Genomic DNA, 24,573 nt, shown 5'->3' on the forward strand with positions numbered 1-24,573 from the left:
ATAGATAAAGGTCTAGGACTCTCTTTCGCAGAAAATCTCTCCCGAAATCTTATATCCACTCTATTACATAATGAAATTAAAGAATCCAAGGTCACAGGTAACTCTTGAGAAGACAAGGCATCCTTAATTTTATCCGAAATACCTTGCCAAAAGGTAGCTACTAAAGCTTCTTCTTTCCATTGTAATTCAGAAGAAAAAGTCAGAAATTCAATTACATACTGGGCCACAGAACGCAAACCCTGGCATAAACGGAGGATACTGGAAGCTGCAGAAATAACTCGTCCGGGTTCATCAAAAATTCTCCTAAAGGTAGAGATAAACGTAGTACAGTCATTCAAGAGATTATCATTCTGTTCCCACAGAGGGGAAGCCCAGGCCAATGCCTGTCCACATAACAGCGAGATAATATATGCAACTTTAGTCCTTGAAGAAGGAAAATTACATGGAAGAAGTTCAAATTGAATTAAACATTGATTTAGAAAGCCTCTGCAAGCTTTAAGGTTACCACCAAATTTAGTAGGTGTTGGCAAACGTAGCGTAGAAACATTTGAGGATGTCTCTGGGACCACAGGATGTACTGATGTCTGTACCATATTAGACATAGATGGAGAAACTTGAATCTTGTCCATACAAGTAGCCAAGGACTGCAGACATTGGAATAAGTGGGCTTGCATAGCATCCTGACGTTCCAATCTTCCAAGCATATGTTGAAGTAAATCTTTAGCAGAGGGTTCTCTTTCAGGATCTGTCATGGCTGGTTCTTACTGTCAGGTTAGCTCACGAATATTAGAGTGAGATCCTGCTGTCACAATGAGTATTGACTAAAAGTTCCCTGGAGGCGCGTAGTCTAACAAAATGAGAGGTATTCACCAGGGATTCCCGCAAGGGAATATGGGCTTTTGCGTCTCTCACCTTGCAGGTCGCGGCCCTCCAGCAAAGCTCCCAATGTGACAGCTGAGAACGAATTATATGGCAGGAGAATGATCCAATTCGGACATCAAATAGTGGTAACAAAGATTACCATTTTATTATAAAACTTTAGTACAAGAGTTCAATGCAGACTTGAGTATTTTGCAAATGATGATCACAAAGGCATGCAGAAATAGTAACTTTCAGCAACATTCATTAATACAAGCTGCACATGCAATAATCAGATTCTCCATAGTAGTAATCTTGAAACACAGGAATCAACAAAGTCCAAACATATTCAGCCACAATAGATACTGCTTGATACGGATTGTAGAGCTGATAACAGTGATCAACAATGCAGACCAAATTGATAATAGATGCAAATCATAGCATTTGCCATAAGCCATGGAACAGGTATGCAGAGATCAAACAGTCCAGCATCCAGTAATAACGAACTCACGGCAGCGATGAATAGCAACTTTACCACAGATAGTGGAACAGGTAACAAAGTCAGTAATGTAGATCGAGCAAAGAACAGATGTAGTTCATAGCAATTTACCATGAGCAGTAAAGCACGCATGCAGAGATTGAGGAAATCCAGCAAACAGCAGTGATGACCACACAGCAGTGATGAACACAGCAGTTTTACCACGGATTGTGGAACAGGTAACAGGTGTAGCTTATAGCGTTTACCACGAGCAGTGAAACAGGTATGCAGAGATTGAAGAATTCCAGCAAACAGCATCAATGACCACACAGCAGCAATGAACACAGCAGCTTTACCACGGATTGTGGAACAGGTTACAGGTGTAGCTCATAGCGTTTACCATGAGCAGTGGAACAGGAATGCAAACAGAGACATCGTAACAAAGTAACAGATATGACTTGAAGAACCAGCAATGAAGAAAGGAAGGAAGGCCCTAATAAAGGGAGGCTGAGCAATAGCAGTACTGACCAGCACACAGGTGTAATGATCACAGATGCAGACCATGACCAATAGTCTGTACTAGCAACAGAAATTAAAGGGACAGTCAATGTTTAGAGGCTCGGGTAGAGGTACCTGGAGAGTGAAGTGTGACAGCCAGCACCTGGGTGTAGGTTCAGGGCAAGCCCTGATTGGTGGATTCTAGTATTTAAGGCATTGAGGGCTTAGCCTCCCTGCCGGTGATATGGCACTTCTGACCCAGTTTGCTGACCTGCTGTCTGTTATTGGATCCTGTTCTGTGGATTCTCTGCCTGTCGTATTTTCTGTGTATGACCCCTGCCTGGACTTTGAACTCTGCCTGTTTGCCCGTGACCCTGACCCTTTGGCCTGTACCTTGAACTCCACTACTTTGCCTGTGACCCTGACCTTTGGCATGTTTATTGATTACTCTGCTTGCCTTCTATCCAGCCTCCTGGCCTGCCACTACGGGCCTGTATTACCAACTCACACTGCGTCTGGAGTTAAGTTCTGTGGGCATCTGAGTACCGGTGAGCATATAAAGCTCTAAGGGAAAGGCGGCTGCTATAGGTGAAGACCTCCGCCATCTTGTTCTGTGAGTTTGTGATCAGACCGTCAGCCTAACAGGCACAAAGTGAGAAACTGCTCTCATAAATAGTGCTTCTGAATCCTGGCTGTGCCCTTCCTGGGACAAATCTACGACTTGACACTGATCTCTCTGCACAAGAGCTTCAAACAATTGCTCCTTGCTTTTTCCACTAGTGGGAATTCCTCCAGCCTCACAATGTGAAATCAGCGCCTCCTTTGTCATGCGTTTATATGTCGCAGCCATCTCCTCAGTTACGTTGCAAAATAAAGGATAGGAAAAGAAAAAACAGAGAAAAGGAAGGGAACTGCTTTGCACGTATGTCTTAAAAAAATAATAATAATAAGCCCTGAGTTTTGTCCTTGTAAAACTATTGTATTCTTCGTATGGTTACAATCAGTTTATAAGTGCAAGGGTTAATTGCTTAAACCGTGCACGTAATACTCTAAGGAATTATATAATTCCACTGCTATGCCATCAATTTGTCACGAACACGCTCCCAGCTGCCCTGACTTTGGGGTGTTTGCTATATGAAGTTACACACGATTCCAGCCCTGTCACTCACAGGACTGTTAGTTCCTCTGGCTCAAGACTTAGGTCCCTCTCCGCCTTGCCGGCGCCTGTCTTGCACCGCAGCCGCCCACCATCTTGACCAGGGGTCTGCGCATGTGCAGACCTACAGACTGTTAAAACCTTGTTCCTCTACTCATTGGATAATTAATTACTTCTCAATATTTAAGACACCTGCTGCCCTATTACCTTTGCCTGTTCTTGGTCCTCATTTCTCTGAGGTAACCAAGGAGTTCTCTGTTCCTGTTCGTGGTTTTGTTTGCTGTGGATGCTTACCTGCACCTGGACAAGTCTCTACTCCATGCCAGTGGTAATACCTGTCAGCCGCAGACCGCTCCACGCTACCTTGTATCTTACCTGCACCTGGACAAGTCTCTACTCCACGCCAGTGGTAATACCTGTCAGCCGCCGACCGCTCCATGCTACCTCGTATCTTACCTGCACCTGGACAAGTTTCTACTCCACGTCAGTGGTAATACCTGTCAGCCGCAGACCGCTCCACGCTACCTTTTATCTTACCTGCACCTGGACAAGTCTCTACTCCACGCCAGTGGTAATGCCTGTCAGCTGCAGACCGCTCCACGCTACCTCGTATCTTATCTGCACCTGGACAAGTCTCTACTCCACACCAGTGGTAATGCCTGTCAGCTGCAGACCGCTCCACGCTACCTCGTATCTTATCTGCACCTGGACAAGTCTCTACTCCACGCCAGTGGTAATACCTAGCAGCCGCAGACCGCTCCACGCTACCTCGCATCTTACCTGCACCTGGACAAGTCTCTATTCCAAGCCAGTGGTAATACCTGTCAGTCGCAGACCGCTCCACGCTACCTCGCATCTTACCTGCACCTGGACAAGTCTCTATTCCAAGCCAATGGTAATACCTGTCAGTCGCAGACCACTCCATGCTACCATGTATGTTATCTATTACCGGGACTAAGTTTCAACTTTGCATCTGTGGTAATATCTGCTAGTCGCTGACTTCTCTACTACTTTGTATTATTGGCAGCTCATATAATCTTTTCCTTCAGTTGTGAAGTATCCGTCTGTTACAGTTTACCTGCATTCTAGTCACTTCGGAACCTCTCATTCCCAGTTACTACTGGTCATCATTCTCGCTGTGTCATTACTATTCCTTCTACTCAGAGACTACCTAATCTACTGGCATTCCTCCTCCTATCCAGCTCAAGGAGTCCCTTGCTCTCATTGTATATCTGTATCCGTCTATTTATCATACTCTCCGCGACCTGCACAGTGGAAGCCGCTAAAACCCATATTTCCTTGCGGGAGTTCCTGGAGAAGAGCAGCCACTGTGTTAAACTCCGCGCCTCTGGTGAGTAAAGCTACATCTGGTGAATTCTGGGTCAAGACTCATAGTGACCGTGACAAGCCCCCAAGCCTCTCCACCTATCACACAGGTTATAGACCTACTGAATCGCCCCCAAACAGCGCTCACACCCCCAGACACTTCAGGTTTGCCACCACCTATTGAATACGGGCAATAGGACCCCAATATACTGTCCCACACTAGCACACAAGACTTCTAGCTATCCACAAACTAGCAAGACCCACACCAGCAAACACAGGGTTACCTATTCACACCTCCAGACTGTTACATAAATGTAAATGCAAGCATACATTAAGCTTGTTAATCAAATGTATCCACAAATCACACACTGGCATTCAAAGGGTTAATTTGGTCGAGCGATTTCTTCTTAACAGGCTAATGGATTCGTTAGAGTATCAAGGACGCAACATATTAAATTATAGATTTAATATACAAAAGTACAGGGCATACAGATATACAAAATAATGAATAAACAATTAATAGATTGACATAACAAGCAAAACTGTTTAAAATAAAAGGGTTACATTCAGATTAGCACTTACATAAGTTGCGTTCTGGCCAAGGGAAATTTAGCTTGGAAGATGGACAGCTTATCAATGTGAATTGATTTCCCAAAAAGTCTGACAATTTTCTGTGTCTCGTCTCAGCATTTTAAAGACCAGTCCCTGCCCCCATGGGGTTGTGGCCTGTGACACTTTTTTCAATTACAATTTGCATGTTGCCTGATTTACTAACAAATTCTAGTATGTGATCTTTTCTGTAGAGCGTTATATAGATCCACTTTTATCATTAATAAATCCCCTATGACTCTGTCCATCTTTTGTTATTAAACACACCTAAATACAGTGTATTCGCAGAACTTACACACATTTCCTTCATTTCTCTAAGGGGCAGAATTCTTAATTCAACATATGAGCTGCTCTTCGTCACGCGATTGAGGAATATGTGGTTGATCACTACTTTTATTGATTTTAAGTGGCATAATTTAAAACTGAATTCTTTTTGTCTATATTACATATAGCCTATGTCAGCACATGGCCTCTTTGAGCCAGACCACATGCTGAGCGGTACCTAAACGTTTATTCAGGTGTCACAACCAGGCTATATCTCACTGCGGGAGCTCTTTGAAGCTGCCCAGGTGACACTCCTATCTTGTCACACTGGAATGTGCAAAGCCATCAAATACATTTACATTAGACTCTCTGGGCCTGATTCATTAAGGCTCTTAACTTGAGAAACTTCTTATTTCAGTCTCCTGGACAAAACCATGTTACAATGCAAGGGGTGCAAATTAGTATTCTGTTTTGCACATAAGTTAAATACTGACTGTTTTATCATGTAGCACACAATTACTTGATAGCTTATTTCTACACTGAAATTTAAAGTTGATATTTGTGTGCTACATGAAAAAACAGGCAGCATTTAACTTATGTGCAAAACAGAATAATAATTTGCACCCCTTGCATTGTAACATGGTTTTGTCAAGGAGACTGAAATAAGAAGTTTCTCAAGTTAAGATCCTTAATGAATCAGGTCCTCTGTCTTCACATTTTACACTTGAACTAAACTTAACAATGGATTCATTTGATAGAATATATTTACACTGGGGTTATGATTTATCCCTTATAAATAACTGTAAATTCTCTATGTTCATGACATTCGCGTTCTGCTTATTATATTAGTAAATATAATTTTCTTTGCAAAGAGAAATACATTTACTGACATGTATACGAAAAATGTGTAGCCAAGTGTGGTACTGTGACTCTTTGCAACAAATTTTGTATTACACGCTATTATTGTTTTATAATTTTCATTGGATTTAAAATACACTGTTATATGCTCCAGTGGGGTTTCATGGCTGAAAAGTAGATAAAGGGGTTGTAACATCATACACCATGCCTGTTATTTTACAAGAAACTTTAATGAAAAGTGTATTTTGAGATTGTTTTCAAAAGAGAATTCTACTGATAACATTGTATTGTAGCATTAAGTAAGAAATGTCATTCGTTGCACAAATATACATTGTGCCTGTACTTTCTGTGATACTTATAAGCCATGTTTTTCTGTTTAGAGAAAGTGTTACTGTCATATTCATCTAGGAAGCAATATATTGAGATGTGTGGTTGCACAACTTTCTTAAATGCACTGTTGCAAGTCATTTTGTCTGAAATGTTTCTTGGGAATTAAAACACATGTATTTACGCACTAGCTGGGATTCAAACCAGGGTCGCAAGAATGGGAATCTTGCATGATACCCCTACACTACTAGCACATTTAATTAAATGTTTTCAGAAAGAGACAGATGGGCTTTCTGTTGTTGATATTTACTCAATCCCAGGCAAAAATGTGACTGTCCGTTTGAAGGGAAATTGTGTTAATTCCTTTGTCATAAAGATTTCCTTAATTTAGAAATAATTTATTTGCACAATGCATGCATTGTACGCATTCTGCTTATTGTATTAGTAAATATACTTTTCGTTGTGAAGAGAAATAAATTTACTGACATGTATACGAAAAAATGTGTGGCCAAGTGTGGTCCTGTGACTCTATGCGACAAATTTTTTATTACAAGCTTTTATTGTTTTATCCATTTCATTGGGTTTAAAATACACTGTTATATGCACCAGTAGGGTTTAGACCTCAAATAGCAAGAAACTTAATAGTGCACAATGTCTTTGTATAACTAACACAATTAGTGATTTCAATGAAAAGTATAGGAAACCAAAATCTGTTGAGGTACTTTAAAGAAAACATATGATTTGATATTGTTTTCAAAAGAGAATATCAATGATGACATTGTGATGTGGCTTTCATTACCTACGAATTGTCATTCATTGCACAATAGATACATTGTACCTGTTCAAATGTTGCAAGTCTTTTTGTCTGAAATGTTTTTTGGGAATTTTTATGCGCTAGCTGGGACTCGAACCCGGGTCGCAAGAATGGGAATCTTGCATGATACCCCTACACTACTAGCACTTTTAGTTAAAATTTTCCAGAAAGAGACAGATGGGCTTTCTGTTGTTGAAATTTACTCAATCCCAGGCAATAATGTGACTGTCCGTTTCAAAGGAAAATTGTGTTAATTCCTTTGTCATAAAGATTTTCTTAATTTAGAAATAATTTATTTGCACAATGCATGCATTGTACACATTCTGCTTATTGTATTAGTAAATATACTTTTCGTTGTGAAGAGAAATAAATTTACTGACATGTATACGAAAAAATGTGTGGCCAAGTGTGGTCCTGTGACTCTATGCGACAAATTTTGTATTACAAGCTTTTATTGTTTTATACATTTCATTGGGTTTAAAATACACTGTTATATGCACCAGTAGGGTTTAGACCTCAGATAGCAGGAAACTTAATAGTGCACAATGTCTTTGTATAACTAACACAATTAGTGATTTCAATGAAAAGTATAGGAAACCAAAATCTGTTGTGGAACTTTAAAGAAAACATATGTTTTAATATTGTTTTCAAAAGATAATAGCAATGATGACATTGTGATGTGGCTTTCATTACCTACGAATTGTCATTCATTGCACAATAGATACATTGTACCTGTTCAAATGTTGCAAGTCTTTTTGTCTGAAATGTTTTTTGGGAATTAAAACACAGGTTTTTATGCGCTAGCCGGGACTCAAACCCGGATCGCAAGAATGGGAATCTTGCATGATACCCCTACACTACTAGCACTTTTATTTAAAATTTTCCAGAAAGAGACAGATGGGCTTTCTGTTGTTGAAATTTACTCAATCCCAGGCAATAATGTGACTGTCCGTTTGAAGGGAAATTGTGTTAATTCCTTTGTCATAAAGATTTCCTTAATTTAGAAAAAAATTATTTGCACAATGCATGCATTGTACGCATTCTGCTTATTGTATTAGTAAATATACTTTTCGTTGTGAAGAGAAATAAATTTACTGACATGTATACGAAAAAATGTGTGGCCAAGTGTGGTCCTGTGACTCTATGCATCAAATTTTGTATTACAAGCTTTTATTGTTTTATACATTTCATTGGGTTTAAAATACACTGTTATATGCACCAGTAGGGATTAGACCTCAAATAGCAAGAAACTTAATAGTGCACAATGTCTTTGTATAACTAACACAATTAGTGATTTCAATAAAAAGTATAGGAAACCAAAATCTGTTGTGGAACTTTAAAGAAAAACATATGTTTTGATATTGTTTTCAAAAGAGAATATCAATGATGACATTGTGATGTGGCTTTCATTACCTACGAATTGTCATTCGTTGCACAATAGATACATTGTACCTGTTCAAATGTTGCCAGTCTTTTTGTCTGAAATGTTTTTTGGGAATTTTTATGCGCTAGCTGGGACTCGAACCCGGGTCGCAAGAATGGGAATCTAGCATGATACCCCTACACTACTAGCACTTTTAGTTAAAATTTTCCAGAAAGAGACAGATGGGCTTTCTGTTGTTGAAATTTACTCAATCCCAGGCAATAATGTGACTGTCCGTTTCAAAGGAAAATTGTGTTAATTCCTTTGTCATAAAGATTTTCTTAATTTAGAAATAATTTATTTGCACAATGCATGCATTGTACACATTCTGCTTATTGTATTAGTAAATATACTTTTCGTTGTGAAGAGAAATAAATTTACTGACATGTATACGAAAAAATGTGTGGCCAAGTGTGGTCCTGTGACTCTATGCGACAAATTTTGTATTACAAGCTTTTATTGTTTTATACATTTCATTGGGTTTAAAATACACTGTTATATGCACCAGTAGGGTTTAGACCTCAAATAGCAGGAAACTTAATAGTGCACAATGTCTTTGTATAACTAACACAATTAGTGATTTCAATGAAGAGTATAGGAAACCAAAATCTGTTGAGGTACTTTAAAGAAAAACATATGTTTTAATACTGTTTTCAAAAGAGAATATCAAAGATGACATTGTGATGTAGCTTTCATGACCTACGAATTGTCATTCATTGCACAATAGATACATTGTACCTGTTCAAATGTTGCAAGTCTTTTTGTCTGAAATGTTTTTTGGGAATTAAAACACAGGTTTTTATGCGCTAGCCGGGACTCGAACCCAGATCGCAAGAATGGGAATCTTGCATGATACCCCTACACTACTAGCACTTTTAGCTAAAATTTTCCAGAAAGAGACAGATGGGCTTTCTGTTGTTGAAATTTACTCAATCCCAGGCAATAATGTGACTGTCCGTTTGAAGGGAAATTGTGTTAATTCCTTTGTCATAAAGATTTCCTTAATTTAGAAATAATTTATTTGCACAATGCATGCATTGTACGCATTCTGCTTATTGTATTAGTAAATATACTTTTCGTTGTGAAGAGAAATAAATTTACTGACATGTATACGAAAAAATGTTTGGCCAAGTGTGGTCCTGTGACTCTATGCATCAAATTTTGTATTACAAGCTTTTATTGTTTTATACATTTCATTGGGTTTAAAATAAACTGTTATATGCACCAGTAGGGATTAGACCTCAAATAGCAAGAAACTTAATAGTGCACAATGTCTTTGTATAACTAACACAATTAGTGATTTCAACAAAAAGTATAGGAAACCAAAATCTGTTGTGGAACTTTAAAGAAAACATATGTTTTAATATTGTTTTCAAAAGAGAATATCAATGATGACATTGTGTTGTGGCTTTCATTACCTACGAATTGTCATTCGTTGTGTTATGTGCGTTTTATCACTAACCAATAACGATTGTCGAACCTCGATTTGTGTTTCCAAAGCACAAAGATTTATTCGCAATAAGTGGAAAAATATGCTCAAGCGAAGTAATAGTAAATACAGCCGTTACTTATCGCAGGCGCTCTGTATCCAGTGCAGTCATTCAATCCTGAAGTCTGGGGACAAGATGTCTGCACTCTGGATCACAAGCTGCTGCTTATATACACAATCAAATACAGTAATACAATGAAGATGGTATAGCTTGCATCTATTGGTCCGGGTCTCAGGAATGTCCAAGGGGTCGTCAATCATTGGCTGGTTCATCCTAAGGAATCCAAAGGAGGGGGTCATCTCTGCAGGGGGTATGCTCTGCTCTTCCCGCCCGGATTCCTTAGTCTTAAGTAGTTCATAATTTCCTATCATTCATAACTTGCGTATGCACTCTGCGATTCCCTCGCAGAGTGAACCAAACAGTAGGATATGTAATAAGGTTCATTATGATACCACTCATGATGTTATTCCTTTAACCCATTCCGTGTATTTCACTAATATGCATGTAACTCTGATATATCATATAAATACTACTATATTTCGACATAACTGACTATGTGTTGCAACTACCATTAATGTGTACTATTTTATAAGTATGCGTGTTTGTGCGAATGTACGGTAAAAGACCGATTACTGTTGCTGCCACGTGTAGTGGATGCGTACGCCCTTTCACGCCGTAGCGTGCCCTTGTACGTCATAGCGTACCGTACGCATCTTTTCAGACAAAGACAACCAAGTTTGCTAGACTTTAATTGAAATGACTTTATCCAATTTGCTGACTTCGACAGTTCCACCCTTTGATAGTGTAATAAACTATCACCCAATCACCGTTTCAAGTTCAGGATTATACAATACTTCTTCACAGACCATGATCTCAGTATCTGGTACCACCCTTTCAGTCTCTTTCTCAGTGTTACTCCCATGAGACCGTTTTCCACACTTCAACACAGTAGGAACACATTTGACAACTAAACCAATTGCTAAGATGACACCCAGTATAAGGAGAAGGAGCTTACCTACACTCGCAATCATTTCCTGTACCCACTCCCCCAGACCGGAGAACCATTTTGCTGGGTTCAACCATGAGAACCAACCCGCCACCTTTTCCCCGACCTCATATAACGAAGAATTATGGCTCTTTCGAAATTCCCATTTCAGCTGCAAAATTTCATCCATCTTCCGGTCTATAACCTCTTTAGGGTCTTCCGTATTATTAGTAATGTACGTGCAACATTTGACACCGAACTGGGTGGCCAGTGTCACACAGTACCCACCAGTAATAGAGGTGAGATAATTTAGTACCAGTCTATGTTGCACCAACTCCTTCTTGTACGCTTGTAGCTCCCTTCCAGTATACCTGAAAGTGTCATCATACATCTCGGTGATATTATCTATTAATTTAGCTAGGTCTTGGATATATTTAAAGTTTAATGTTCCCCGAGCGGTCCTGGTGAGATCTAGAGCAACCATAACTTGGAAACCAGCAGTTTCACTAATCAATTTTGTAGCTATGGGTTCCTCACCAGGAATCATATTTCTCTTGCCACGGTGTTCATACTGTGTGTGTATGTATGGTGGTGATGTAGTCTTGTGAATATCTACCATTTCTTCATGAGTAATAGTCATGATTTCAGGAACCAGTTTAGCTATGAAACACAAGCCCTTGGAACTCGGAGTCACCCAGGAATAAGCTTTCCTTCCACAAACAAAATACACATCATCAGGGAGAACATAAGGAGCAGTATGCCCATGAATTATATCACACAGAGTTTTGATAAAACTACCCATGCCTAGTGTCTCCATCTGCTCTTGACACGTGTCGGCATTAATGATATTTTCACATTTATCTGTAGAGACTTTTCCAATAGATACCTTCTTATGTTTGGTTATACGCCCTAACTTGTGACTTCCATCAGCATTCCTGCCTAGTAGTGACCTTGTGAGTCTCTCTCTAAAATGAGTGTGGCGAGCCATTGTCTGATCTGATAGGTCAGCCTCCCAATTCTCCAGGCGCTTTGCATGAGATATGTTTAGGCACAGCAAAGATCTGCCTATGGAGTATTGTCGAAGCGTCAGACTAGGGGACCTAGTGTTATTGTACCTCCCTTCTATGGGCCTCCCACCCCTTAATTCGAGTACTTCGGATATGTTTAGCGGGAATGGCACTAGTCCTATGTTATGCTGCCCTTGAGGCACGTGAGAGCACACCCAACACTCAGTTTGGTTTAGCACCTTACCCACCAGGGAGTGATAATCCTCCAAAGGATGCCCGCCTATATTCAGAGTACTGGGGGACTGGCATCGTTGGATGCATCTCTCGTCAACTAGGGAGTTGCAGAACTTGCAGATACAATACTCATCAGACAATAGCCCCTCACACTGCCTCCGAGTTCCTGAGCTAGCAGACCTTTTCATAACCCCTGGACCAAGTTTGATAATGGGCTGCTCAGGATATCCTATTAACTTTTCTTCGGCCTCTATTTCATCCGTATCACTCCCAGAACTCTCCTCCATCCTCCATTCTCCTTCACAAAAATAGAATGTCCTAGAAAAAGTAAAAACAAGGAAAATCCTGGAACAAAAGAAAAACAAAAACCGCCACTCCATCACTGGAAAGATAGTTCTGAGGCAACGTCTCTGGTTCAGGTGTCTCAACTGCAGGCTTTAGGTCTCCCGGAACAGGTTCACAAGTGACAGCTCTATGTCGTCGGTCTGAGTCTTGTCTTGCACTTTCTCCGGATTATGGACTCTCCTGCAGTGGGTGGAATGGACCCAAGTGTCTCTCTCTGCAACCTTCAGTGATGTAGTACTGGTCAGCAGCACTTGGTACGGGCCTTCCCAACGGTCTGTTAAACAACCTGAACGTAAGAAATTGCGGATCATAACATAGTCTCCAGGTTCAACATCATGACAGTTCGTCTCTGGCATACCAGGTGACAGCATTTTTTGTTTTTGTTGTTGTTGTTTCAGCTGTCTACTCATTCTTATAAGATATTGTACAGTCACTTCATTATTACACTTTAAGTGGTCTTGTGGACTCACGATCAAATGAGGTTGTCGTCCGAACAGTATCTCAAAGGGGGACAGATTAAGAGGAGGTCTAGGAGTGGTTCGAATGCTGTGGAGGACCAACGGCAAAGCCTCAGGCCATGCCAACCCAGTTTCAGCCATTATCTTACCTAGTTTGTTCTTGATAGTACCGTTTACTCTCTCCACCTTACCACTGGCTTGTGGTCGGTAAGGGGTGTGAAGTCTGCTACTGATTCCCATGAGTTTACACATATTTTGGAAGACCTCACCAGTAAAATGGGTACCCCTATCACTTTCAATGATTCTAGGGATACCGAACCTACACACAAAGTCTTGTACAATTTTCTTTGCAGTGAACACAGCAGTATTAGTGGCTGCCGGATATGCTTCTACCCAACCGGAAAACACATCAATACACACTAACACATACTTTAGATTCCTGCACGGTGGTAATTGGATATAGTCAATTTGTATTACCTGAAAAGGTCCGTCTGTAGGAGGGATGTGGGATGGCTCAGTTGGAATAGTTGTCCCAACATTTTTCCTCAAACAAGTAAGACATGACATTGCTTTCTTACCAGCTTGAGAGGAAAATCCGGGAGCACACCAGTATGCTCTCACCAGTTTGCACATACCTTCTTTACCCAGGTGAGTCAGGCCGTGTGCTGCTTCAGCCAGGCTTGGATAGTATGTTCGGGGAGCTACAGGCTTACCTTGTCCATCCCTCCAGAGTCCTGAGGACTCTTGACCACATCCCTTCGCCTTCCAGACCGCCTTCTCCTGCAGGGAACACAAATCTTGCATTTCAATTAATTTCTGCGTGTCTAATGTCTGAAAAACCATCATAGTCTCGGTCGATACAGTCATAGGTTGCCCTGCTGCCCATTTAGCAGCTTCGTCTGCCCTGTTGTTGCCCAATGACACTGGGTCTTCTTCAAAGGTATGGGCTTTGCACTTTATGACGGCTACTGTTCTGGGTAACTGTATCGCTGTCAGAAGTCCTTTTATGTGTTGTGAGTGTGCCACTGGTGTACCTGCTGCTGTCGTAAAGTTTCTAAGACGCCAAAGGGCCCCAAAATCGTGCACTACCCCGAAGGCGTACCTAGAGTCAGTATATATATTGGCTGATTTACCCTCTGCCAGTTCACACGCTCTCTTTAGTGCTACTAGTTCCGCCACCTGGGCTGAGTGAGGTGGACCAAGGGGTTCAGCTTCTACCACATCCTGATCGTCTACAACAGCGTAACCAGTACATAGCTCTCCTGTCTCTGTCTGTCTATGGCAACTTCCGTCTGTATAAAACGTAAAATCTACATTTTCTAAGGGGGTGTCACGTATGTCGGGCCTTGCAGTAAAGGTCTGATTCAGGTGTTCCATACAGTCATGCGTGTCAGTATTCTTGCCTAACTCATCATCAACCAGGGTCTCCTCACCTCCCACCCTTTGTGTCTCTTGAGACACATACGGAAGGTATGTAGCTGGATTTAGGGTGCTACATCGTTTGATGGTGATGTTTGAGGGTGCCATCAGGGCTTGTTCCCACTTTGTGAATCTAGCTGAAGAAACATGTCTGGTTTGGGCTGAATTTAACAGAGCTGATACAGCATGGGGTGTATAGATGGTTGAATTATGTCCTAATACTACATCCTCGCTCTTACTTACTAGAAGGGCCGTTGCTGCTACACTTCTGAGACATGTTGGGAGTGATCTTGCCACATTGTCTAATTGTGCACTGTAGTATGCTACCGGTCTGCTAGCGTCACCATGTTTCTGTGCGAGGACACCTGCTGCACAGCCATCAGCTTCTGTACAATATAGCTCAAAAGGCCTTTCATAATCAGGTATTCCCAATGCAGGTGCTCTTGTCAGACTATCTTTAAGATTAAAGAACGCTTGCTCTGACTCTTCTGTGTGTACGACACGTTCTGGTTTTGAGGAAGAGACTAGCTCCTGCAATGGTAATGCCAGAATAGAAAAACCTGGGATCCATGACCTACAGTATCCACACATCCCCAAGAAAGTACGAATCTGCTTCTGGCTCTGTGGCAGGGTCATGTGTTGTATGGCCTCAATTCTGTCGGTTGTCAGGTGTCTTAGCCCCTTAGTGAGGCAGTGTCCTAAGTATTTGACCTTAGTCTGACATGGCTGTAATTTATCCTTTGCCACCTTGTGCCCTGTTTGTGAAAGATGAAGCAACAACAATTTAGTATCATGTAAACATGACATAAAAGAATCAGAGCACAACAACAAATCGTCCACATATTGAATTAGAACAGACCCATTGTGGGGTTGAAAGGATTGCAAACAGTCATGTAAGGCTTGGGAGAAAATACTGGGGCTGTCAATGAACCCCTGGGGTAGTCTGGTCCATGTGTATTGCACTCCCCTGTAGGAGAATGCAAAAAGGTATTGGCAGTCAGGGTGAAGAGGGACTGAGAAGAAAGCAGAACATAGATCAATGACAGTAAAATGACTGGCAGACGGTGGAATCTGCATGAGGATGACAGCTGGATTCGGCACTACGGGGAATTGGCTCTCAACAACTTTGTTAATTCCCCTTAAGTCCTGGACTAATCTATAGCCCCTCCCCCCACTCTTCTTCACAGGGAAAATGGGACTATTTGCTGTACTGGCTGTACGAATTAAAATCCCTTGTTGTAACAGCCTCTCAATAACAGGATATACCCCTAGTTCCACCTCCGGTTTTAATGGATACTGTGGGATTTTTGGAGCTATCCTACCACTTTTTAGATTGACCATGACAGGGGCTACGTTTGCCATCAGTCCAGTGTCCTGTCCAACTCTGGTCCATAGGGAACCTGGTATTTCCAGCAACATCCCCTTTACTTGAGATGGACTTTGTTCTATAACAGGAGAGTGTAACATTAACCTTTGAGGGGTGTCCAATATGTCCTGTACCTCATGTGCAACCTTCTCGGGTATATCTAGGAACACACCATCTGAAGTACAGTATATGACACATCCCATTTTACATAACAAGTCTCTCCCTAGCAAGTTAGTAGGAGCCGCTGCAGCCAAGAGAAACGAATGCTTAGTATGCAGAGGCCCGATAGTAACTTCGGCGGGTTTAGTTAGAGGATAATGTAACACTTTTCCCGTCACCCCCATAGCTGGAATAGTTTTGCTGGTCACCTGTAGGTTGAAAGGAGAGGTTATCACAGATCGGGCCGCCCCTGTATCTACAAGAAAAGTTTGTTTCCTACCAGCTATGTCAACTATCATTGTTGGTTCTTCACTCTGACTCTCAGTTAACCTCACTGGCTGTAGACTACAGGTATGACCTGACCCCTACCGCTGACTATTGATTTCCCGCGCAGCATTTGCTGCCGTAATATGCGCGGGTAGATGTGAGTCTTCTAGTCTATGTGAATCCCTCCTTGGAGGATATCTATGTGACCCACCTCTCTGTGTATTGAGTCTTTCCTTTTTACACTCTCTAGCGTAATGTCCTTCCTCGTTACAGTTAAAACACCTGATCACTTTAGGTTTCCGGTTATATGGGTTGTATGCTGGTGGTCGTGTATGCACCATTTTTAGAGCCTGTATACTTACCATCATTAACCTATCACTTTTCTCCTCCCTTTTTCTAAAAAGGTTTTTGTCATGCTCCACAGCAGACTCCCTAAGAGAGTCTACCGTGACGCCTCTCCAATTAGGTAATGTGGTTTGTACTCTCGTCTTTAAATTTTCTCTAAGGCCATCCATCAGTACTCCTACAGCTACCTCTCTGTGATGTGGGTCCTCACTTATGTTGGATATCCCAGTAAATCGTGCGATCGCTGTTATAGCTCTAGCAAAGTAATCTGAGGCAGTTTCACTATCCTTTTGTTTAATGGTGAAAATCTTACTCCAATTTACTACTACTGGAAAACAGATGGCTAAGTGTTTGACAATTTGTTCTATATTCCGTTGGTTAATCTCATCAGTCAAGGTTTCATCTTCCTCCAACAAACAATCTTCAATAAATTTTTGTATGTTAGTATTGGGAGGAAGACACGCCCTCAACACTACCCGCCAATCCTTACTGGTTGGTTCGTGAGCATTTCCTAAATCTTTAACAAATTTCTGACATTTAGCTAACTCTTTTCTAGGATCTGGGAATTCAGTCATAATGGAACGTAATTCTGATCTAGTCCAGGGACAATGCATTGTAACATTTCTTAAAGGAACTACACCATCCTTATCCGGTTTCCCATTGGGAACTGATATTGTGCGGACCGGGAACGCACCCTCTGGTACACTGACTTCAGGAGACACTACAGGATTTACTGGTCCTAGATTTAGAACGCTTTCACTCCTAGTGATCACGCTACTCTCACCTATCTCAGCCATTTTCTCATACTTGCGCTGAGCCTCTAGTACACTAACGGCATGGGCAATGGCCGAAATCACAGTGGGTTCATCTTCACTTTCAGATACACTTGATTTAAACTGGTTTAAAACAGGATACAACTTAGCAATTTTTCTATTTTCAGTTTTAACAACGGCTGTACTTACCCCTCCCGCCACATAAGGTGGCGGGGGCGCGCTTGCGCTGAGTTCGCCACGCTTCTCAACGGTTACATCTGCCTTGCGCGCGCTTTTCGCCACGCCTATTTCCGGTTTGCATTCGCTGCTCTGCCACGTGTTACCTTCCATTTGCCACAATTTTAAACAATCATTATGTCTATTTCTCTTTTTCGTTGACTTGATCAACCATATTTTATCTTTTACAGTATTCAGTACCTCTGCATTAAAACTCCCTATTGTTGGGAAAGGCCTATCACAGTCTTTGGTCATCCCGACCCACGTGTCACAATACACAGTTGCATATGCACCATATTTCTTACACATGAGAAACCTCGCTGAACCAATAGGGCCTTCCTTAGGCAGTACACTGACCATCTCTAGCGTATGCTTAGCACCCATGTTGAACAATATACCTTCTACCCGGAACACAGACACACCGCAATGCTCTGTTCCTTCCGGCCAAATGTGAAACACAGACACACCTCAATGCTCTGTTCTTTCCACCTAATAATTTCAACTCTGTTGCTATACTCACTGCTAGAGATCTATAATACTCGGTGAACGTATTTCCTTTAGCCGCGTTCACTCGCTTTTCTCGCCCCTGGCGAGGATCCCTAATACAGAAATATCACTGTGGGCCCCAAGGGCTATCAGCTCCTCGATATCCTGGCTCAACCACAAAAATCTGCTGAGTTTATTATCGCTGAGAGCGCAAGTTAATACAATCAACCTGCCTTTCCAGTATAATTCCTCCTAGCTGCTTCACCAATTCGCACTAACGGTGCGATCGGATCGCACTGCCTACCAATACTAATTATTAGCAAACCTTGTGATCTATTGGTAGCGCTTTGCGAAAACCCGGTTTTCGCATTCGGTATACCTGCCCTGTATACCGTCCTTCAGTTGGGCAATCCGCCTCGTCAGACAGCAACTGAGCACAATCCACAACAAAACAGTGTATCTACGTTACAACATCACACACTATACACCTTTTCTGCGCAGAAAATCAAAAGTTCCCAACAACAGTAATAATACCTCAGAGGCTTTCACAAGTAATTATACTATACACGTACAATAACTATCAAAACGATTGTTTAACCACGTGGCAAGTCTACCGGAAGTTCGCGTACGCACAGCAGGAAATACACATACGCTAAGCAATGCAATACAGTTAAAACGCACAATGACAGAAAAAAGAAACAGTTTTCTCTTTTGTCCCTAGGTTCTAGGTAGCGTGCCCTAGATAATGCAAAACGGACATTCGGTTTCACAACACAGAGTAAAATTCAGGTTTTGAACACAATGCGTTCTTACCCGTTTATGACGCGTCTCCACCCTTTGTTGAGGAACCGAAATCCGTTGGTCTTGCGTATCATCGGCAACGAAACCTCCAAAGCTCACGAGCCCCCAAATTGTTATGTGCGTTTTATCACTAACCAATAACGATTGTCGAACCTCGATTTGTGTTTCCAAAGCACAAAGATTTATTCGCAATAAGTGGAAAAATATGCTCAAGCGAAGTAATAGTAAATACAGCCGTTACTTATCGCAGGCGCTCTGGATCCAGTGCAGTCATTCAATCCTGAAGTCTGGGGACAAGATGTCTGCACTCTGGATCACAAGCTGCTGCTTATATACACAATCAAATACAGTAATACAATGAAGATGGTATAGCTTGCATCTATTGGTCCGGGTCTCAGGAATGTCCAAGGGGTCGTCAATCATTGGCTGGTTCATCCTAAGGAATCCAAAGGAGGGGGTCATCTCTGCAGGGGGTATGCTCTGCTCTTCCCGCCCGGATTCCTTAGTCTTAAGTAGTTCATAATTTCCTATCATTCATAACTTGCGTATGCACTCTGCGATTCCCTCGCAGAGTGAACCAAACAGTAGGATATGTAATAAGGTTCATTATGATACCACTCATGATGTTATTCCTTTAACCCATTCCGTGTATTTCACTAATATGCATGTAACTCTGATATATCATATAAATACTACTATATTTCGACATAACTGACTATGTGTTGCAACTACCATTAATGTGTACTATTTTATAAGTATGCGTGTTTGTGCGAATGTACGGTAAAAGACCGATTACTGTTGCTGCCACGTGTAGTGGATGCGTACGCCCTTTCACGCCGTAGCGTGCCCTTGTACGTCATAGCGTACCGTACGCATCTTTTCAGACAAAGACAACCAAGTTTGCTAGAATTTAATTGAAATGACTTTATCCAATTTGCTGACTTCGACAGTTGCACAATAGATACATTGTACCTGTTCAAATGTTGCAAGTCTTTTTGTCTGAAATGTTTTTTGGGAATTAAAACACAGGTTTTTATGCGCTAGCCGGGACTCGAACACGGGTCGCAAGAATGGGAATCTTGCATGATACCCCTACACTACTAGCACATTTATTTAAGATTTTCCAGAAAGAGACAGATGGACTTTCTGTTGTTGAAAATTACTCAATCCCAGGCAATAATGTGACTGTCCGTTTCAAAGGAAAATTGTGTTAATTCCTTTGTCATAAAGATTTTCTTAATTTAGAAATAATTTATTTGCACAATGCATGCATTGTACGCATTCTGCTTATTGTATTAGTAAATATACTTTTCGTTGTGAAGAGAAATAAATTTACTGACATGTATCCGAAAAAATGTGTGGCCAAGTGTGGTCCTGTGACTCTATGCGACAAATTTTGTATTACAAGCTTTTATTGTTTTATACATTTCATTGGGTTTAAAATACACTGTTATATGCCCCAGTAGGGTTTAGACCTCAAATAGCAAGAAACTTAATAGTGCATAATTAGTGATTTCAATGAAAAGTATACTTTAAAGAAAAACATATGTTTTGATATTGTTTTCAAAAGAGAATAGCAATGATGACATTGTGATGTGACTTTCATTACCTACGAATTGTCATTCATTGCACAATAGATACATTGTACCTGTTCAAATGTTGCCAGTCTTTTTGTCTGAAATGTGTTTTAGGAATTAAAACACAGGTTTTTATGCACTAGCCGGGACTCGAACCCAGGTCGCAACAATGGGAATCTAGCATGATACCCCTACACTACTAGCACATTTATTTAAAGATTTACAGAAAGAGACAGATGGGCTTTCTGTTGTTGAAATTTTCTCGATCCCAGGCAATAATGTGACTGTCCGTTTGAAGGGAAATTGTGTTAATTCCTTTGTCATAAAGATTTCCTTAATTTAAAATTAATTTATTTGCACAATGCATGCATTGTACACATTCTGCTTATTGTATTAGTGAATATACTTTTCGTTGTGAAGAGAAATAAATTTACTGACATGTATCCGAAAAAATGTGTGGCCAAGTGTGGTCCTGTGACTCTATGCGACAAATTTTGTATTACAAGCTTTTATTGTTTTATAGATTTCATTGGGTTTAAAATACACTGTTATATGCACCAGTAGGGTTTAGACCTCAAATAGTAAGAAACTTAATAGTGCACAATGTCTTTGTATAACTAACACAGTTAGTGATTTCAATGAAAAGTACAGGAAACCAAAATCTGTTGAGGTACTTTAAAGAAAAACATATGTTTTGATATTGTTTTCAAAAGAGAATATCAATGATGACATTGTGATGTGGCTTTCATTACCTACGAATTGTCATTCATTGCACAATAGATACATTGTACCTGTTCAAATGTTGCAAGTCTTTTTGTCTGAAATGTTTTTTGGGAATTAAAACACAGGTTTTTATGCGCTAGCTGGGACTCGAACCCAGGTCACAAGAATGGGAATCTTGCATGATACCCCTACACTACTAGCACATTTATTTAAAATTTTCCAGAAAGAGACAGATGGGCTTTCTGTTGTTGAAATTTACTCAATCCCAGGCAATAATGTGACTGTCCGTTTGAAGGGAAATTCTGTTAATTCTTTTGTCATAAAGATTTCCTTAATTTAGAAATAATTTATTTGCACAATACATGCATTGTACACATTCTGCTTATTGTATTAGTAAATATACTTTGCGTTGTGAAGAGAAATAAATTTACTGAAATGTATCCGAAAAAATGTGTGGCCAAGTGTGGTCCTGTGACTCTATGCGACAAATTTTGTATTACAAGCTTTTATTGTTTTATACATTTCATTGGGTTTAAAATACACTGTTATATGCACCAGTAGGGTTTAGACCTCAAATAGCAAGAAACTTAATAGTGCACAATGTCTTTGTATAACTAACACAATTAGTGATTTCAATGAAGAGTATAGGAAACCAAAATCTGTTGTGGAACTTTAAAGAAAAACATATGTTTTGATATTGTTTTCAAAAGAGAATAGCAATGATGACATTGTGATGCGGCTTTCATTACCTACGAATTGTCATTCGTTGCACAATAGATACATTGTACCTGTTCAAATGTTGCAAGTCTTTTTGTCTGAAATGTGTTTTGGGTATTAAAACTCAGGTTTTTATGCACTAGCCGGGACTCGAACCCGGGTCGCAACAATGGGAATCTTACAGGATACCCCTACACTACTAGCACATTTATTTAAAATTTTCCAGAAAGAGACAGATGGGCTTTCTGTTGTAGAAATTTACTCAATCCCAGGCAATAATGTGACTGTCCGTTTGAAGGGAAATTGTATTAATTCCTTTGTCATAAATATTTCCTTAATTTAGAAATTTGCATTGTACGCGTTCTGCTTATTGTATTAGTAAATATACTTTGCGTTGTGAAGAGAAATAAATTTACTGACATGTATCCGAAAAAATGTGTGGCCAAGTGTGGTCCTGTGACTCTATGCGACAAATTTTGTATTACAAGCTTTTATTGTTTTAAACATAACATTGGGTTTAAAATACACTGTTATATGCACCAGTAGGGTTTAGACCTCAAATAGCAAGAAACTTAATAGTGCACAATATCTTTGTATAACTAACACAATTAGTGATTTCAATGAAAAGTATAGGAAACCAAAATCTGTTGAGGTACTTTAAAGAAAAACATATGATTTGATATTGTTTTCAAAAGAGAATATCAATGATGACATTGTGATGTAGCTTTCATTACCTACGAATTGTCATTCATTGCACAATAGATACATTGTACATGTTCAAATGTTGCAAGTCTTTTTGTCTGAAATGTTTTTTGGGAATTAAAACACAGGTTTTTATGCATTAGCCGGGACTCGAACCCAGATCGCAAAAATGGGAATCTTGCATGATACCCCTACACTACTAGCACTTTTAGTTAAAATTTTCCAGAAAGAGACAGATGGGCTTTCTGTTGTTGAAATTTACTCAATTCCAGGCAATAATGTCACTGTCCGTTTGAAGAGAAATTGTGTTAATTCCTTTGTCATAAAGATTTCCTTAATTTAGAAATAATTTATTTGCACAATGCATGCATTGTACGCATTCTGCTTATTGTATTAGTAAATATACTTTTCGTTGTGAAGAGAAATAAATTTACTGACATGTATACGAAAAAATGTGTGGCCAAGTGTGGTCCTGTGACTCTATGCGACAAATTTTGTATTACAAGCTTTTATTGTTTTATACATTTCATTGGGTTTAAAATAAACTGTTATATGCACCAGTAGGGATTAGACCTCAAATAGCAAGAAACTTAATAGTGCACAATGTCTTTGTATAACTAACACAATTAGTGATTTCAATAAAAAGTATAGGAAACCAAAATCTGTTGAGGTACTTTAAAGAAAACATATGTTTTAATATTGTTTTCAAAAGAGAATATCAATGATGACATTGTGATGTGGCTTTCATTACCTACGAATTGTCATTCAATGCACAATAGATACATTGTACCTGTTCAAATGTTGCAAGTCTTTTTGTCTAAAATGTTTTTTGGGAATTAAAACACAGGTTTTTATGCATTAGCCGGGACTCGAACCCAGGTCGCAAGAATGGGAATCTTGCATGATACCCCTACACTACTAGCACTTTTGTTTAAGATTTTCCAGAAAGAGACAGATGGGCTTTCTGTTGTTGAAATTTACTCAATCCCAGGCAATAATGTGACTGTCCGTATGAAGGGAAATTGTGTTAATTCCTTTGTCATAAAGATTTTCTTAATTTAGAAATAATTTATTTGCACAATGCATGCATTGTACGCATTCTGCTTATTGTATTACTAAATATACTTTTCGTTGTGAAGAGAAATAAATTTACTGACATGTATACGAAAAAATGTGTGGCCAAGTGTGGTCCTGTGACTCTATGCGACAAATTTTGTATTACAAGCTTTTATTGTTTTATACATTTCATTGGGTTTAAAATAAACTGTTATATGCACCAGTAGGGTTTAGACCTCAAATAGCAAGAAACTTAATAGTGCACAATGTCTTTGTATAACTAACACAATTAGTGATTTCAATGAAGAGTATAGGAAACCAAAATCTGTTGAGGTACTTTAAAGAAAAACATATGTTTTAAAAAGAGAATATCAATGATGACATTGTGATGTGGCTTTCATTACCTACGAATTGTCATTCAACGCACAATAGATACATTGTACCTGTTCAAATGTTGCAAGTCTTTTTGTCTGAAATGTGTTTTGAGAATTAAAACACGGGTTTTTATGCACTAGCCGGGACTCGAACCCGGGTCGCAAGAATGGGAATCTTGCATGATACCCCTACACTACTAGCACATTTATTTAAAGATTTCTAGAAAGAGACAGATGGGCTTTCTGTTGTTGAAATTTACTCAATCCCAGGCACTAATGTGACTGTCCGTTTAAAGGGAAATTGTGTTAATTCCTTTGTCATAAAGATTTCCTTAATCTAGAATTAATTTATTAAAAAACACTGTTATATGCACCATTGGTGATTGAAACTCAGATAGCAAGAAACTTAATCTTGCATAATGTCTTTGTGCTACTAACACATTTAGTGATTTCAATGAAAAG

The 24,573-nt window shown here is 39.9% G+C and overlaps 6 non-coding genes across 6 annotated transcripts; all 6 read right to left on the bottom strand.

Moving 5' to 3' along the window:
* Window positions 1–7,264: 7,264 nt before the first annotated feature.
* On the bottom strand, window positions 7,265–7,335 carry TRNAG-CCC (transfer RNA glycine (anticodon CCC)). The gene has a single exon. It is a non-coding gene; the product is annotated as a tRNA-Gly (tRNA).
* A 649-nt stretch (window positions 7,336–7,984) lies between these two features.
* TRNAG-CCC (transfer RNA glycine (anticodon CCC)) lies at window positions 7,985–8,055 on the bottom strand. The gene has a single exon. It is a non-coding gene; the product is annotated as a tRNA-Gly (tRNA).
* A 1,358-nt stretch (window positions 8,056–9,413) lies between these two features.
* Window positions 9,414–9,484, bottom strand: TRNAG-CCC (transfer RNA glycine (anticodon CCC)). The gene has a single exon. It is a non-coding gene; the product is annotated as a tRNA-Gly (tRNA).
* An 11,910-nt stretch (window positions 9,485–21,394) lies between these two features.
* On the bottom strand, window positions 21,395–21,465 carry TRNAG-CCC (transfer RNA glycine (anticodon CCC)). Its single transcript has one exon. It is a non-coding gene; the product is annotated as a tRNA-Gly (tRNA).
* Window positions 21,466–23,535: 2,070 nt separating this feature from the next.
* On the bottom strand, window positions 23,536–23,606 carry TRNAG-CCC (transfer RNA glycine (anticodon CCC)). Its single transcript has one exon. It is a non-coding gene; the product is annotated as a tRNA-Gly (tRNA).
* Window positions 23,607–24,244: 638 nt separating this feature from the next.
* TRNAG-CCC (transfer RNA glycine (anticodon CCC)) lies at window positions 24,245–24,315 on the bottom strand. The gene has a single exon. It is a non-coding gene; the product is annotated as a tRNA-Gly (tRNA).
* Window positions 24,316–24,573: the final 258 nt, after the last annotated feature.

The sequence above is a fragment of the Mixophyes fleayi genome, chromosome 6 (genome assembly GCF_038048845.1).
Source record: "Mixophyes fleayi isolate aMixFle1 chromosome 6, aMixFle1.hap1, whole genome shotgun sequence".
Taxonomy (NCBI): Eukaryota; Metazoa; Chordata; class Amphibia; order Anura; family Limnodynastidae; genus Mixophyes; species Mixophyes fleayi.